Below are 14,581 nucleotides of genomic sequence, written 5' to 3'. Positions count from 1 at the left end.
TACATGATCACCAGGATAAGGCCAGTTATTAATACAGGTTCACCAGGATAAGGCCAGTTATTAATACAGGTTCACCAGGATAAGGCCAGTTATTAATACAGGATCACCAGGATAAGGCCAGTTATTAATGCAGGATCACCAGGATAAGGCTTGTGATTAATCCTGCTTTGACTAACTCTGTTGGGAATTCCATCAAAAGGCCAGGGAGTTTTTTTTATAGCCAGCCACATTGTTCCCAACGCTTACCTCCCTCCTCTCTCCAGTGAGGGGTCTTGCTGGAATCCGGCTGCCCCCACCCACAGCCCTGCAACTGGAATTGGTTTCTGATGTGAAAGTTAAGGGTGTGATGCCAGGCAAGCTCACCTAGCATTAGAGCAGGACAGGCAGGAACTAGGGTCATGTGTATTGGAATGGGTTAATAAGGAACTCTACCAGTCTGGACAGATAGAGTGCTCTCTAATGGGGGCAGGGGGTCGCAGAGTGGGTTACAGTCCCCAAATTCACCTCAGCATCCCCCTCGCAGATCAAATGGGATCAAAGAAAACATAACCCTGGCAGATGGAGGTTTTTGATTTCAGCTCACCTAAGAAGTTAAATGACTCCCAAATCCATCCGATTGAGATTGAGCCCCTTGCAGCACTTTACCCCCCCAGTGACATCTTCTGGTGCTGGTTACAGAAAAGGGTATTTTTAGGGACCACATCTCCTGCCTTAATTGTTTGGGGATTCACACCAGAGGGAGGGGACAGGATAACATCTTGTCTTGGGGTATTTGTTGAGAGTCTTTCAGTGACAGTTGATCTGTGATCTTTGTGGTCAGGTCAGATTGTGAATTGTGCTGACATCAATCTATCTCGCATCTATTACAACTTTAAATTTCCCTTTCTCTAAATTCTGCATCGCTTAGTAAATACCGCTCTACCGTACCATTCTATCACTTCTACTTTTCCAACATCAACAAGGTTTATAGGATAAGCATCATGACTCTAGGCATTTGCATAAACGGGTTAGGGTTAGAGAGAGGGCCTTGGAACACGGTCAGAGAGAGAGAATAAACCCATCATGAGCAATACAGAACTTTAGATTGTAAAAAATAAAGACAGAAAGAAAATACTGCAGCAGCATAACTGGGAGATCCATGGTCCTAGTCTCCTGGTCTCCTAGTCTCCTAGCCTCCTAGTCTCCTAGTCTCCTAGCCTCCTAGTCTCCTAGCCTCCTAGTCTCCTGGTCTCCTGGTCTCCTGGTCTCCTGGCCTCATAGTCTCCTAGTCTCCTAGTCTCCTAGCCTCCTAGTCTCCTAGTCTCCTGGTCTCCTGGTCTCCTGGTCTCCTAGTCTCTTAGCCTCCTAGCCTCCTAGTCTCCTAGTCTCCTAGTCTCCTAGTCTCCTAGTCTCCTGGTCTCCTAGTCTCCTAGCCTCCTAGTCTCCTAGTCTCCTGGCCTCCTGGCCTCCTAGCCTCCTGGTCTCCTAGTCTCCTAGTCTCCTAACCTCCTAGCCTCCTAGTCTCCTAGTCTCCTAGTCTTTTAGTCCCCTAGCCTCATAGCCAATGGCTGCCAGGTATGATTCTGGTTAGCACAGACAGGGTGTGAGATCATAATCAGCCAGACATCTGCAGAGCCTTCCCAGAAGCCTCTCCTCATGTGTGCCACATTAACGGGATCTAATTGTGGGCTCCCATGTGAGACGCTAGCCGAGGCTATAATGCTCCATCCTCTGGAGCACCGACACCTGAACCGGAAAACTGTTTTGGGAAGTTTATTTTTAGAAATAGGATAGAATCTGAAATTGTGCACATTAGAAGAAGCTGTGGAAATAGATTCAGATTCGATTGGTTACCTTTTTTAATTAAGGCAGCACCTCGGGACATGGTCGGAGTAGTGAACCCTATAATTTTGTTGTGATGCCACCCTCCTCCTCACCCAAATGTAGTTCCTAGGAGAGAGATTCTCTTTTCCTCAAAAAATACCAAACTGTTATTTACATTTTACAGCCAAATACTGTTCATGCTGGGCATGCAATATGCCAAAACACATTGAACAGGGAAAAAACACCCTCTAAAAAGACAATTAAAAATGTTTTAAGACGCTCAGGAGAACTGTTTTTAGGACTCTCTTCCTGAAGCTCCAACACTCCTGGACCAGTCAAGGTGCAATTACTGCCACTTAGAATGCTTTTCTGGCAGCGGCCATGGAATGGTTTGAGTTACAGAAGCAGTGGGGTGAAAAAACGAATGCATACTGGCTCTCTGCTGTCTTTAACAACAATGGTGACCACAGCTCTCATAGGCAGCACTGCAGCCTGTTTTATAATGGCAGGAAGCTGAGGACATTTCAGAGTGAATAACTAAGCCTTCTGCTGCCTCGTCAGATGTAGTCACACTCACTTGTCCAGTGAGATTAAGAATATTAATGAATATAAATTATATTTGTTATTCGCAAATACCTTTCAGAGATCTTATCATAGGCAATCACTTATTTTTAGTAATGCATTTTGAGGCATGATGAATGACAATCATAAACTCACCCACTTTATAATAAACTCACTTTTATTCTGATTTAGTGATTTAGCGATAACAACATAACGCAGAGCCAATCCGATTAATGATTGGATGGAGATTGCCAGCAGTGACATGATGTCCTCACTACAGCTATGCTGCAAAGGCATCTGTATATATACAGTATCCAGACCCAGACATAAGGACCTAGGGTTAGGGTTAGGGTTATACAGTATACAGACCCAGATATAAGGACCTAGGGTTAGGGTTAGGGTTATACAGTATACAGACCCAGATATAAGGACCTAGGGTTAGGGTTAGGGTTATACATTATACAGACCCAGATATAAGGACCTAGGGTTAGGGTTATACAGTATACAGACCCAGATATAGGGACCTAGGGTTAGGGTTAGGGTTATACAGTATACAGAGCAGAGACATAGGGACCTAGGGTTAGGGTTAGGGTTATACAGTATACAGAGCAGAGACATAGGGACCTAGGGTTAGGGTTAGGGTTATACAGTATACAGAGCAGAGACATAGGGACCTAGGGTTAGGGTTAGGGTTATACATTATACAGAGCAGAGACATAAGGACCTTAGGGTTAGGGTTAGGGTTATACATTATACAGAGCAGAGACATAGGGACCTAGGGTTAGGGTTAGGGTTATACATTATACAGAGCAGAGACATAAGGACCTAGGGTTAGGGTTAGGGTTATACAGTATACAGAGCAGAGACATAGGGACCTAGGGTTAGGGTTAGGGTTATACATTATACAGAGCAGAGACATAGGGACCTAGGGTTAGGGTTAGGGTTATACAGTATACAGAGCAGAGACATAAGGACCTAGGGTTAGGGTTAGGGTTATACATTATACAGACCCAGATATAAGGACCTAGGGTTAGGGTTAGGGTTATACAGTATACAGACCCAGATATAAGGACCTAGGGTTAGGGTTAGGGTTATACATTATACAGACCCAGATATAAGGACCTAGGGTTAGGGTTAGGGTTATACAGTATACAGACCCAGATATAGGGACCTAGGGTTAGGGTTAGGGTTATACATTATACAGACCCAGATATAAGGACCTAGGGTTAGGGTTAGGGTTATACAGTATACAGACCCATATATAAGGACCTAGGGTTAGGGTTAGGGTTATACATTATACAGACCCAGATATAAGGACCTAGGGTTAGGGTTAGGGTTATACAGTATACAGACCCAGATATAAGGACATAGGGTTAGGGTTAGGGTTATACATTATACAGACCCAGATATAAGGACCTAGGGTTAGGGTTAGGGTTATACAGTATACAGACCCAGATATAAGGACCTAGGGTTAGGGTTAGGGTTATACATTATACAGACCCAGATATAAGGACCTAGGGTTAGGGTTAGGGTTATACAGTATACAGACCCAGATATAATGACCTAGGGTTAGGGTTAGGGTTATACATTATACAGACCCAGATATAAGGATCTAGGGTTAGGGTTAGGGTTATACAGTATACAGACCCAGATATAAGGACCTAGGGTTAGGGTTAGGGTTATACATTATACAGACCCAGATATAAGGACCTAGGGTTAGGGTTAGGGTTATACAGTATACAGACCCAGATATAAGGATCTAGGGTTAGGGTTAGGGTTATACAGTATACAGACCCAGATATAAGGACCTAGGGTTAGGGTTAGGGTTATACATTATACAGACCCAGATATAAGGACCTAGGGTTAGGGTTAGGGTTATACAGTATACAGAGCAGAGACATAAGGACCTTAGGGTTAGGGTTAGGGTTATACATTATAAAGAGCAGAGACATAAGGACCTAGGGTTAGGGTTAGGGTTATACAGTATACAGAGCAGAGACATAAGGACCTAGGGTTAGGGTTAGGGTTATACAGTATACAGAGCAGAGACATAAGGACCTAGGGTTAGGGTTAGGGTTATACAGTATACAGAGCAGAGACATAGGGACCTAGGGTTAGGGTTAGGGTTAGACAGTATACAGAGCAGAGACATAGGGACCTAGGGTTAGGGTTAGGGTTATACATTATACAGAGCAGAGACATAGGGACCTAGGGTTAGGGTTAGGGTTATACAGTATACAGAGCAGAGACATAGGGACCTAGGGTTAGGGTTAGGGTTAGACAGTATACAGAGCAGAGACATAGGGACCTAGGGTTAGGGTTAGGGTTAGACAGTATACAGAGCAGAGACATAGGGACCTAGGGTTAGGGTTAGGGTTATACAGTATACAGAGCAGAGACATAGGGACATTAGGGTTTATGTTGTTATTTAACCCTCTCCCTTATATCGATATGAGTCCATGAGGTTAAAGGGGTGAGCAGTGTCTGATTCTGTTTTCCCGTCACTAGCCAGATAAAAGAAGTGAGTGCTGGTCTCTATGTCATAAACTAGGGCCATCCTCATGACCTCTGAACCCTGGAGGAGGAAGAAGGTTGACCAGTGCAAACAGGAGACGGAGAGCCTGGGAGATTCTTCAGGAAGAGTCATGTTCCAAGAGACTTTCTCACAACTTCGTTACTGAGACATTAATGCATCAAATCATCAAGTCAGATGTCATCATGAACTGTTTGCTTAGAACACACCATAGCTCTTGTACTATCTTCTTAACCTTCATTAGATGAGGCTGAGGGACTGAGTAAAAACCACATCGTACTCTAGAGTTTACAGTTGAAAGAGAGGAAGGACAGACTGTCTCAGGTAGTTTGCCACTTTTAGGAGAGCAGATAACATCTGGAGCCTGTCAAGGATGAGTTCATGGTTAGAGAGGAAAAGAAAATGAGGAAGAAGGCGGAGGGAGGGGGTGGGGGGACACCTTCTGGCAGAAACTTTAATTCACAATAAGACTAAAATAACTCAAGTTTCAAGTTTTAATGTCACGTGCACAAGTACAGTGAAATGCCTTTCTTGCGAGTTCCAAACCCAACAATGCAATAATCAATATCAATGTAGTACTAAAAATAACAAGGTAGAACAAAAACATACGATAAATAAAACTACGAAATAAGAAGAAGAGGAGAAAGTAAGAAGCTACTGTCCCAGTCAAAAGTTTGGACACACCTACTCATTCAAGGGTTTTTCTTTATTTTTACTATTTTCTACATTGTAGAATAATAGTGAAGACGTCAAACTATGAAATAACACAAATGGAATCATGCAGTAACCAAAGAAGTGTTAAACAAATCAAAATACATTTTATTCAAATAGCCACCCTTTGCCTTGATGACAGCTTTGCACACTCTTGGCATTCTCTCAACCTGCTTCACCTGGAATGCTTTTCCAACAGTCTTGAAGGAGTTCTCACACATGCTGAGCACTTGTTAGCTGCTTTTCCTTCACTCTGCGGTCCGACTCATCCCAAACCATCTCAATTGGGTTGAGGTCGGGGGATTGTGGAGGCCAGGTCATCTGATGCAGCACTCCATCACTCTCCTTCTTGGTAAAATAGCCCTTACACAGCCTGGAGATGTGTTGGGTCATTGTCCTGTTGAAAAACAAATGATAGTCCCACTAAGACCAAACCAGATGGGATGGCGTATCGCTGCAGTATGCTGTGGTAGCAATGCTGGTTAAATGTGTCTTGAATTCTAAATAAATCACAGACAGTGTCACCAGCAAAGCACCCCCACACCATAACACCTCCTCCTCCATGCATTACGGTGGGAACCACACATGTGGAGATCATCCATTCACCTACACCGTGTCTCACAAAGACATGGCGGTTGGAACCAAAAATCTCAAATTTGGACTCCAGACCAAAGGACAAATTTCCACCTGTCTAATGGCCATTGCTTGTGTTTCTTGGCCCAAGCAAGTCTCTTCTTATTATTGGTGTCCTTTAGTAGTGGTTTCTTTGCAGCAATTCGACCATGGAGGCCTGATTCACACAGTCCCTTCTGAACAGTTGATGTTGAGATGTGTCTGTGACTTGAACTCCGTGAAGCATTTATTTGGGCTGCAATTTCTGAGGCTGGTAACTCTAATGAACTTATCCTAGGCAGCAGAGGTAACTCTGGGTCTTCCATTCCTGTGGCGGTCCTCATGAGAGCCAGTTTCATCATAGCGCTTGATGGTTTTTGCGACAGCACTTGAAGAAACTTTCAGAGTTCTTGAAATGTTCCGTATTGACTGACCTTCATGTCTTAAAGTAATGATACCTTGTCGTTTCTCTTTGATTATTTGAGCTGTTCTTGCCATAATATGGACTTGGTATTTTACCAAATAGGGCTATCTTCTGTATACCCCCCCACCTTGTCACAACAAAACTGATTGGCTCAAACGGATTAAGAAGGAAAGAAATTCCACAAATTAACTTTTAAGAAGGCACACCTGTTAATTGAAATACATTCCAGGTGACTACGTCGTGAAGCTGGTTGAGAGAATGCCAAGAATGTGCAAAGCTGTCATCAAGGCAAAGGGTGGCTGTCAAGGGGTGCTGAAGGTAAGTGTGGTGCACGAATCAAGCGCAGGACGCAGAAGCTCAGTCCAAAATACTTTAGTGCAATATTCACGTAGAAAATAAGCACAATAAGCCCGAAGGCGAAATAACGGCGCACACAGGCGTCAAACAAACGGCGCACTAACATGTGCGAAAAACCTCTCCAAAACACTGGAGGGAAGTACGTAGCTCCAACACGAAACAGAAGCGCAATCACACACAAAGACAAACACACACAACGAGAACTAAATAGGACACTAACGAGGACTAACTAGACACAGGTGTACAACATCAAGACAAAACCAAACGAACATGAAACATAGATCAGTGGCAGCTAGTACTCCGGGGACGACGACCGCCGAAGCCTGCCCGAACCAGGAGGAGGAGCAGCCTCGGCCGAAACCGTGACAGTACCCCCCCCCCCCCCTTGACGCGCGGCTCCAGCCGTGCTCCGACCCCGGCCTCGGGGACGACCAGGAGGACGCGGAGCAGGGCGCGCGGGATGGTCCCGGTGGAACTCCGACAGGAGAGATGGGTCTAGGATGTCCCTCCGCGGCACCCAACACCGCTCCTCCGGGCCGTACCCCTCCCACTCCACGAGATACTGGAGACCCCCCATCCGGCGTCTTGAGTCCAAGATGGACCGAACGGTGTACGCCGGAGCCCCCTCGATGTCCAGTGGGGGCGGAGGAGTCTCCCCTATCTCATTGTCCTGGAGTGGACCAGCTACCACCGGCCTGAGAAGAGACACATGGAACGAGGGGTTAATATTCTTATACTCAACAGGTAGATGTAACCTATAACACACCTCATTCAATCTTCTCAGGACTTTAAAGGGCCCCACAAACCGCCGACCCAGCTTCCGGCAGAGCAGGCGGAGGGGTAGGTTTCTGGTAGAGAGCCAGACTCGATCTCCGGGTGCGTACACCGGCCCCTCACTGCGGTGGAGATCGGCGCTCGCCTTGTGATGAAGGACGGCCCGCTGCAGGTGGACGTGGGCAGCGTTCCACGTCTCTTCCGAGTGCCTCATCCAATCATCCACCGCAGGGGCCTCGATCTGGCTCTGCTGCCAAGGTGCCAGAACCGGCTGGTAACCTAACACACATTGGAAGGGGGTTGGGTTGGTAGAGGAGTGGCGGAGAGAGTTCTGGGCCATCTCGGCCCAGGGAATGTACCGTGCCCACTCCTCCGGCCGGCCCTGGCAATACGACCTCAGAAACCTACCCACATCCTGGTTGACACGTTCTACCTGCCCGTTACTCTCCGGGTGGTACCCTGAGGTAAGGCTAACCGAGACCCCCAAACGCTCCATGAACGCTCTCCAAACACGGGAGGTAAACTGGGGGCCTCGATCAGACACTATATCCTCGGGTACCCCGTAATACCGGAAGACGTGGGTAAATAGGGCCTCAGCGGTCTGTAGGGCAGTAGGAAGACCCGACATAGGGAGAAGACGACAGGCCTTAGAGAACCGGTCCACAACGACCAGGATGGTGGTATTCCCCTGAGAGAGGGGAAAGTCTGTCACAAAATCCACCGAGAGGTGGGACCATGGTCTTTGTGGAACGGGCAGGGGTTGTAACTTACCCCTGGGCAGATGTCGGGGCGCCTTACACTGGGCGCACACCGAGCAGGAGGAGACATAAACCCTCACATCCCTAGCCAAAGTGGGCCACCAGTATTTAGTGCTAAGGCAATGCACTGTCCGGCCAATACCCGGATGTGTAGAGGAGGGTGACGTGTTAGCCCAGTAAATGAGTCGATCCCGAATCTCGAGCGGAACGTACTTCCGACCCTCAGGACACTGTGGAGGGCTGGGGTCGGTACGCAACGCTCGCTCGATTTCGGCATCGACCTCCCACACCACCGGTGCCACAAGGCAAGACTCCGGTAGTATGGGAGTAGGCTCAACGGACCTCTCCTCCGTGTCATACCGCCGGGACAGCGCATCTGCCTTTCCATTCTGGGACCCAGGGATGTACGTGATTTTAAATACGAACCTGGTGAGAAACATACTCCATCGAGCCTGGCGAGGGTTCAGTCTCCTCGCTGCCCGGATGTACTCCAGGTTCCGATGGTCAGTCAAAATGAGGAAAGGGTGTTGAGACCCCTCAAGCCAATGCCTCCACACCTTACGGGCTTGAACTACAGCTAACAGCTCCCTGTCCCCAACGTCATAGTTACGCTCCGCCGGGCTGAGCTTTTTTGAGTAAAAAGCACAGGGGCGGAGTTTAGGTGGCGTGCCGGACCGTTGAGAGAGAACGGCCCCTATACCAGCCTCAGACGCGTCTACCTCAACCTGAAAGGGTAATGCGGGATCCGGATGCGCCAGCACCGGAGCCGACGTAAACAGGTCCTTCAGTCTCCTAAAGGCCCTGTCCGCATCAGCTGACCACTGCAGGCGCACCGGACCCCCTTTCAGAAGGGACGTGATGGGAGCTGCCACCTGTCCAAAACCCTGGATAAACCTCCGGTAGTAATTCGCAAAGCCCAAGAACTGCTGCACCTCTTTTACAGTGGTTGGAGTTTGCCAATTACGCACAGCGGACACACGATCCACCTCCATTCTCACCCCTGACGCGGACAACCGATAACCCAAAAAGGAGACCGACTCCTGGAAAAACAGACATTTCTCTGCCTTGACATATAGGTCGTGCTCCAACAGCCTCCTCAATACACGACGCACCAGGGTTATATGCTCGGCTCGGGTAGACGAGTACACCAGAATGTCATCAATGTACACGACCACCCCTTGTCCCTGCATATCCCGGAAAATGTCATCTACGAAGGATTGGAAGACTGATGGAGCATTCATCAACCCATATGGCATGACGAGATATTCGAAATGACCTGACGTGGTAATAAACGCTGTCTTCCATTCGTCGCCCTCCCTAATGCGCACCAAGTTATACGCGCTCCTGAGATCCAATTTTGTGAAAAACCGCTATAGGATATGACTATAGGATACCTGTATTTCACAGTAATCTGATTGAGACCACGGTAATCAATGCACGGGCGCAACCCTCCATCTTTCTTCTTCACAAAAAAGAAACTCGAGGAGGCGGGAGAAGTGGAGGGCCGAATGTATCCCTGTCTCAAAGATTCGGCTATGTAAGTCTCCATAGCTTTTCTCTCCTCTTGAGACAAAGGATACACGTGGCTCCGTGGGAGCGCTGCTCCTGCCTGGAGATCAATCGCACAATCCCCCTGTCTATGAGGAGGCAACTGCGTTGCCCTAGTTTTACTAAACACGAGAGCTAAATCCCCATATTCAGGCGGAATGTGCAGTGCGGGCACTTGGTTTGGACTTTCCACCGAAGTCGCCCCCAAGGAAACACCCAGACATCGCCCCTCGCACTGAGCAGACCACCCATCGAGAGCCCTCTGTTGCCACGAAATAGCAGGGTTATGGGTGCTCAACCAGGGAATTCCCAGCACCACTGAGTACGCAGGAGAGTCGATCAGATACAGCTGTATAGTCTCTTCATGACCCCCCTGCGCACACATCCTAAGTGGTGCTGTGATCTCCCTAATCAACCCCGACCCCAACGGGCGGCTATCTAAGGCATGAACGGGAAAAGGTTTGTCAACAGGTAGGAGAGGGATCCCTAAATCTAAGCAAAACTTCCGATCAACAAAATTCCCAGCTGCGCCTGAATCTACTAGCGCCTTATGCTGGGAATGAGGTGCAACCTGTGGAAAACACACAGGTATACAAAAGTGCGCAACAGAAAGCTCTGGGTAAGTGGGACGTCTACTCACCTGGGAGGTCCCCCCAGTGCGTGGCCTGTTGTCTTCTCCCCCGGAGAACCCTCCCCAGCACCTGGCCGCAGTGTGCCCTCCACGACCGCACTTGGTGCAGGAGACAGGCCCCCTCGGGTTCCTCCTCCTCCTTTCTCTAGCGCCGGCACCCCCGAGCTCCATAGGGCTCGGCTCGGAGGTGCCGGAGGGCGGAATGGACGGACCCCCCTCGGGACGTCTACGGGTGGCCAGCAGGGTGTCCAGACGGATGGACATATCGACCAACTGGTCGAAGGTGAGATGGGTATCCCTGCAGGCCAACTCACGTTGAACGTCCTCCCGTAGGCTACATCGAAAATGGTTGATGAGGGCCCGCTCATTCCACCCTGCGTCCGCCGCTAGAGTCCGGAACTCTAGAGCAAACGCCTGTGCGCTCCTCCTCCCCTGTCTCAGGTGGACTAGACGCTCCCCCGCCTCTTTGCCCTCAGGTGGATGGTCGAACACGGCCTTGAAGCGGCGGGAGAACTCGGCGTAGGAGATGGTGTTGGCGTCCATCTTCCTCCACTCGGCGTTAGCCCACTCCAACGCCTTGCCCGTGAGACAGGAGATGAGGGCGGAAACGCTCTCGTGTCCCGAGGGCACCGGGTGTACAGTGGCCAGGTAGAGCTCCACCTGCAGGAGGAACCCCTGACACCCGGCAGCTGTTCCGTCATACGCCCTCGGGAGCGAGAGCCGAATCCCCTGGGTTCCGGACCTGGGACTGGTGGACCGGCCGATGGGGTTGGCAGGGTAGGTGGAGGTGTGGGTACCCCGCTGGCCTCCCATCGGTGCAGGGTGTTGATGACGTCCTGTAGAGCGGTCCCCAGTTGTCGTATCTGGTCATCATGGCCGCGAACATGCTCCTCGAGCGACTCAGGCGTAACTGCAGATCCTGCTGATTCCATTTTTGGTGTGTGATTCTGTCAAGGGGTGCTGAAGGTGGGTGTGGTGCATGAATCAAGCGCAGGACGCAGAAGCTCAGTCCAAAAGACTTTAGTGCAATATTCACGTAGAAAATAAGCACAATAAGCCCGAAGGCGAAATAACGGCGCACACAGGCGTCAAACAAACGGCGCACTAACATGTGCGAAAAACCTCTCCAAAACACTGGAGGGAAGTATGTAGCTCCAACACGAAACAGAAGAGCAATCACACACAAAGACAAACACACACAACGAGAACTAAATAGGACACTAACGAGGACTAACGAGACACAGGTGTACAACATCAAGACAAAACCAAACGAACATGAAACATAGATCGGTGGCAGCTAGTACTCCGGGGACGACGACCGCCGAAGCCTGCCCGAACCAGGAGGAGGAGCAGCCTCGGCCGAAACCGTGACAGTGGCTATTTGAAGAATCTCAAATCTCAAATATATTTTGATTTGTTTAACACTTTATTGGTTACTACATGATTCCAAATGTGTTATTTAATCGCTTTGTTGTCTTCACTATTATTCTACAATGTAAGAAATAGTAAAAATAAAGAAAAACCCTTGAATGAGTAGGTGTGTCCAAACTTTTGACTGGTGGTGTATATACAGGGTCAGTTTCAGTACCATATTTACAATGTGAAGGGATACTGAAGTAAAATAGGTTGATACAGTGAGGGAAAAAAGTATTTGATCCCCTGCTGATTTTGTATGTTTGCCCACTGACAAAGTTTAATTTTAATGGTAGGTTTATTTGAACAGTGAGAGACAGAATAACAACAAACGCATGTCAAAAATGTTATAAATTGATTTGCATTTTAATGAGGGAAATAAGTATTTGACCCCCTCTCAATCAGAAAGATTTCTGGCTCCCAGGTGTCTTTTATACAGGTAACGAGCTGAGATTAGGAGCACACTCTTAAAGGGAATGCTGCCTATGACCCCAAGAATACCATCCCCACCGTCAAACATGGAGGTGGAAACATTTTGCTTTGGGGGTGTTTTTCTGCTAAGGGGACAGGACAACTTCACCGCATCAAAGGGACGATGGACGGGTCCATGTACCATCAAATCTTGGGTGAGAACCTCCTTCCCTCAGCCAGGGCATTGAAAATGGGTCGTGGATGGGTATTCCAGCATGACAATGACCCAAAACACACGCCCAAGGCAACAAAGGAGTGGCTCAAGAAGAAGCACATTAAGGTCCTGGAGTGGCCTAGCCAGTCTCCAGACCTTAATCCCATAGAAAATCTGTGGAGGGAGCTGAAGGTTCGAGTTGCCAAATGTCAGCCTCGAAACCTTAATGACTTGGAGAAGATCTGCAAAGAGGAGTGGGACAAAATCCCTCCTGAGATGTGTGCAAACCTGGTGGCCAACTACAAGAAACGTCTGACCTCTGTGATTGCCAACAAGGGTTTTGCCACCAAGTACTAAGTCATGTTTTGCAGAGGGGTCAAATACTTATTTCCCTCACTAAAATGCAAATCAATTTATAACATTTTTGACATGCGTTTTTCTGGATTTTGTTGTTGTTATTCTCTCTCACTGTTCAAATAAACCTACCATTAAAATTATAGACTGATCATGTCTTTGTCAGTGGGCAAACGTACAAAATCAGCAGGGGATCAAATACTTGTTTCCCTCACTGTATGTATAGGGGTAAGGTATATGATAAACAGAGTAGCAGCAGTGTAAATTAAGATTGCATGTGAGTGTGCTTGCGTGTGTGTAGAATCAGTATAAATGTGTGTGCATGTTACGTGTTTGTTGGAGTGTCAGTGTGTGTGAGTGTGTAGAACTATTTAGCAGTCTTATGGCTTGGGGATAGAAGCTGTTCAGGAGCCTGTTGGTGTCAGACTTGACGCACCGGTACCGCTTGCTGTGCGGAAGCAGGGAGAACAGTCTATGGCTTGGGGTGGTTGGAGTCTTTAACGATTTTCCCGGCCTTCCTTTCACACCGCCTGATATAGAGGTCCTGGATGGCAGGGAGCTAGGCTCCATTGATGTACTGGGCTTTCTGCACCACCCTCTGTAGCTCCATGCGGTGCTGTTGCCATACCAAGCAGTGATGCAGCCAGTCAAGATGCTCTCAATGGTGCAGCTGTATAACTTTTTGAGGATTTGAGTTCACATGCCAAACTTATTCAACCTCCTGAGAGGGAGAGGCACTGTTGGGCCTTGTTCACGACTGTGTGTGTCTGTGTGGACCATTTTAGGTCCTTAGTGATTTCGACCCGCTCCACTGCAGCCCCGTTGATGTGGATGGGGTGTGCTTGCCCTCCCGTTTCCTGTAATCCACAATCAGCTAATTTGTCTTACTGACGTTGATGGAGAAGTTGTTCTCCCGGCACCACACTGCCAGGTCAATGACCTACCTTTAGGCTGTCTCATCGTCGCCGGTGATCAGGCCTACTACTGTCGTGCCGTCAGCAAACTTGATGATGGTGTTGGAGTCGTGCGTGGCCATGCAGTCATGGGTGAACAGGGAGTACAGGAGAGGACTAAGCACACACCCCTGTGGGGTCCCCGTGTTGAGGGTCGGCATGGAAGAGGTGATGTTGCCTACCCTCACTACCTGGGGTCGGCCTGTAAGGAAGTCCAAGATCCAGTTGCAAAGGGAGGAGTGGGTCTAGGGTGTCTGGGATGATGGAGTTGATGTGTGCCATAACCAGCCTTTCAAAGCACTTGGTAGTCATTGTGACATGAAACCTTGGAGTTCTTGGGAACAGGAAGATGGTAGTCATTTTAAAACGTGTGGGGATTACAGACTGGGACAAGGAGAGGTTGAAAATTAACATGAATATGCCTGCCAGCTGATCTGCTCATACTTTGAGAACGCGCCCTGGAATCTGCTAGTGTTGACCTGATTAAAGACCTTACTCACGTCGGCCTTGGAGAGCAAGATCAG

This window comes from Coregonus clupeaformis, chromosome 37, assembly GCF_020615455.1.
Source record: "Coregonus clupeaformis isolate EN_2021a chromosome 37, ASM2061545v1, whole genome shotgun sequence".
Lineage (NCBI taxonomy): Eukaryota > Metazoa > Chordata > Actinopteri > Salmoniformes > Salmonidae > Coregonus > Coregonus clupeaformis.
This window is presented reverse-complemented; position numbering follows the sequence as displayed.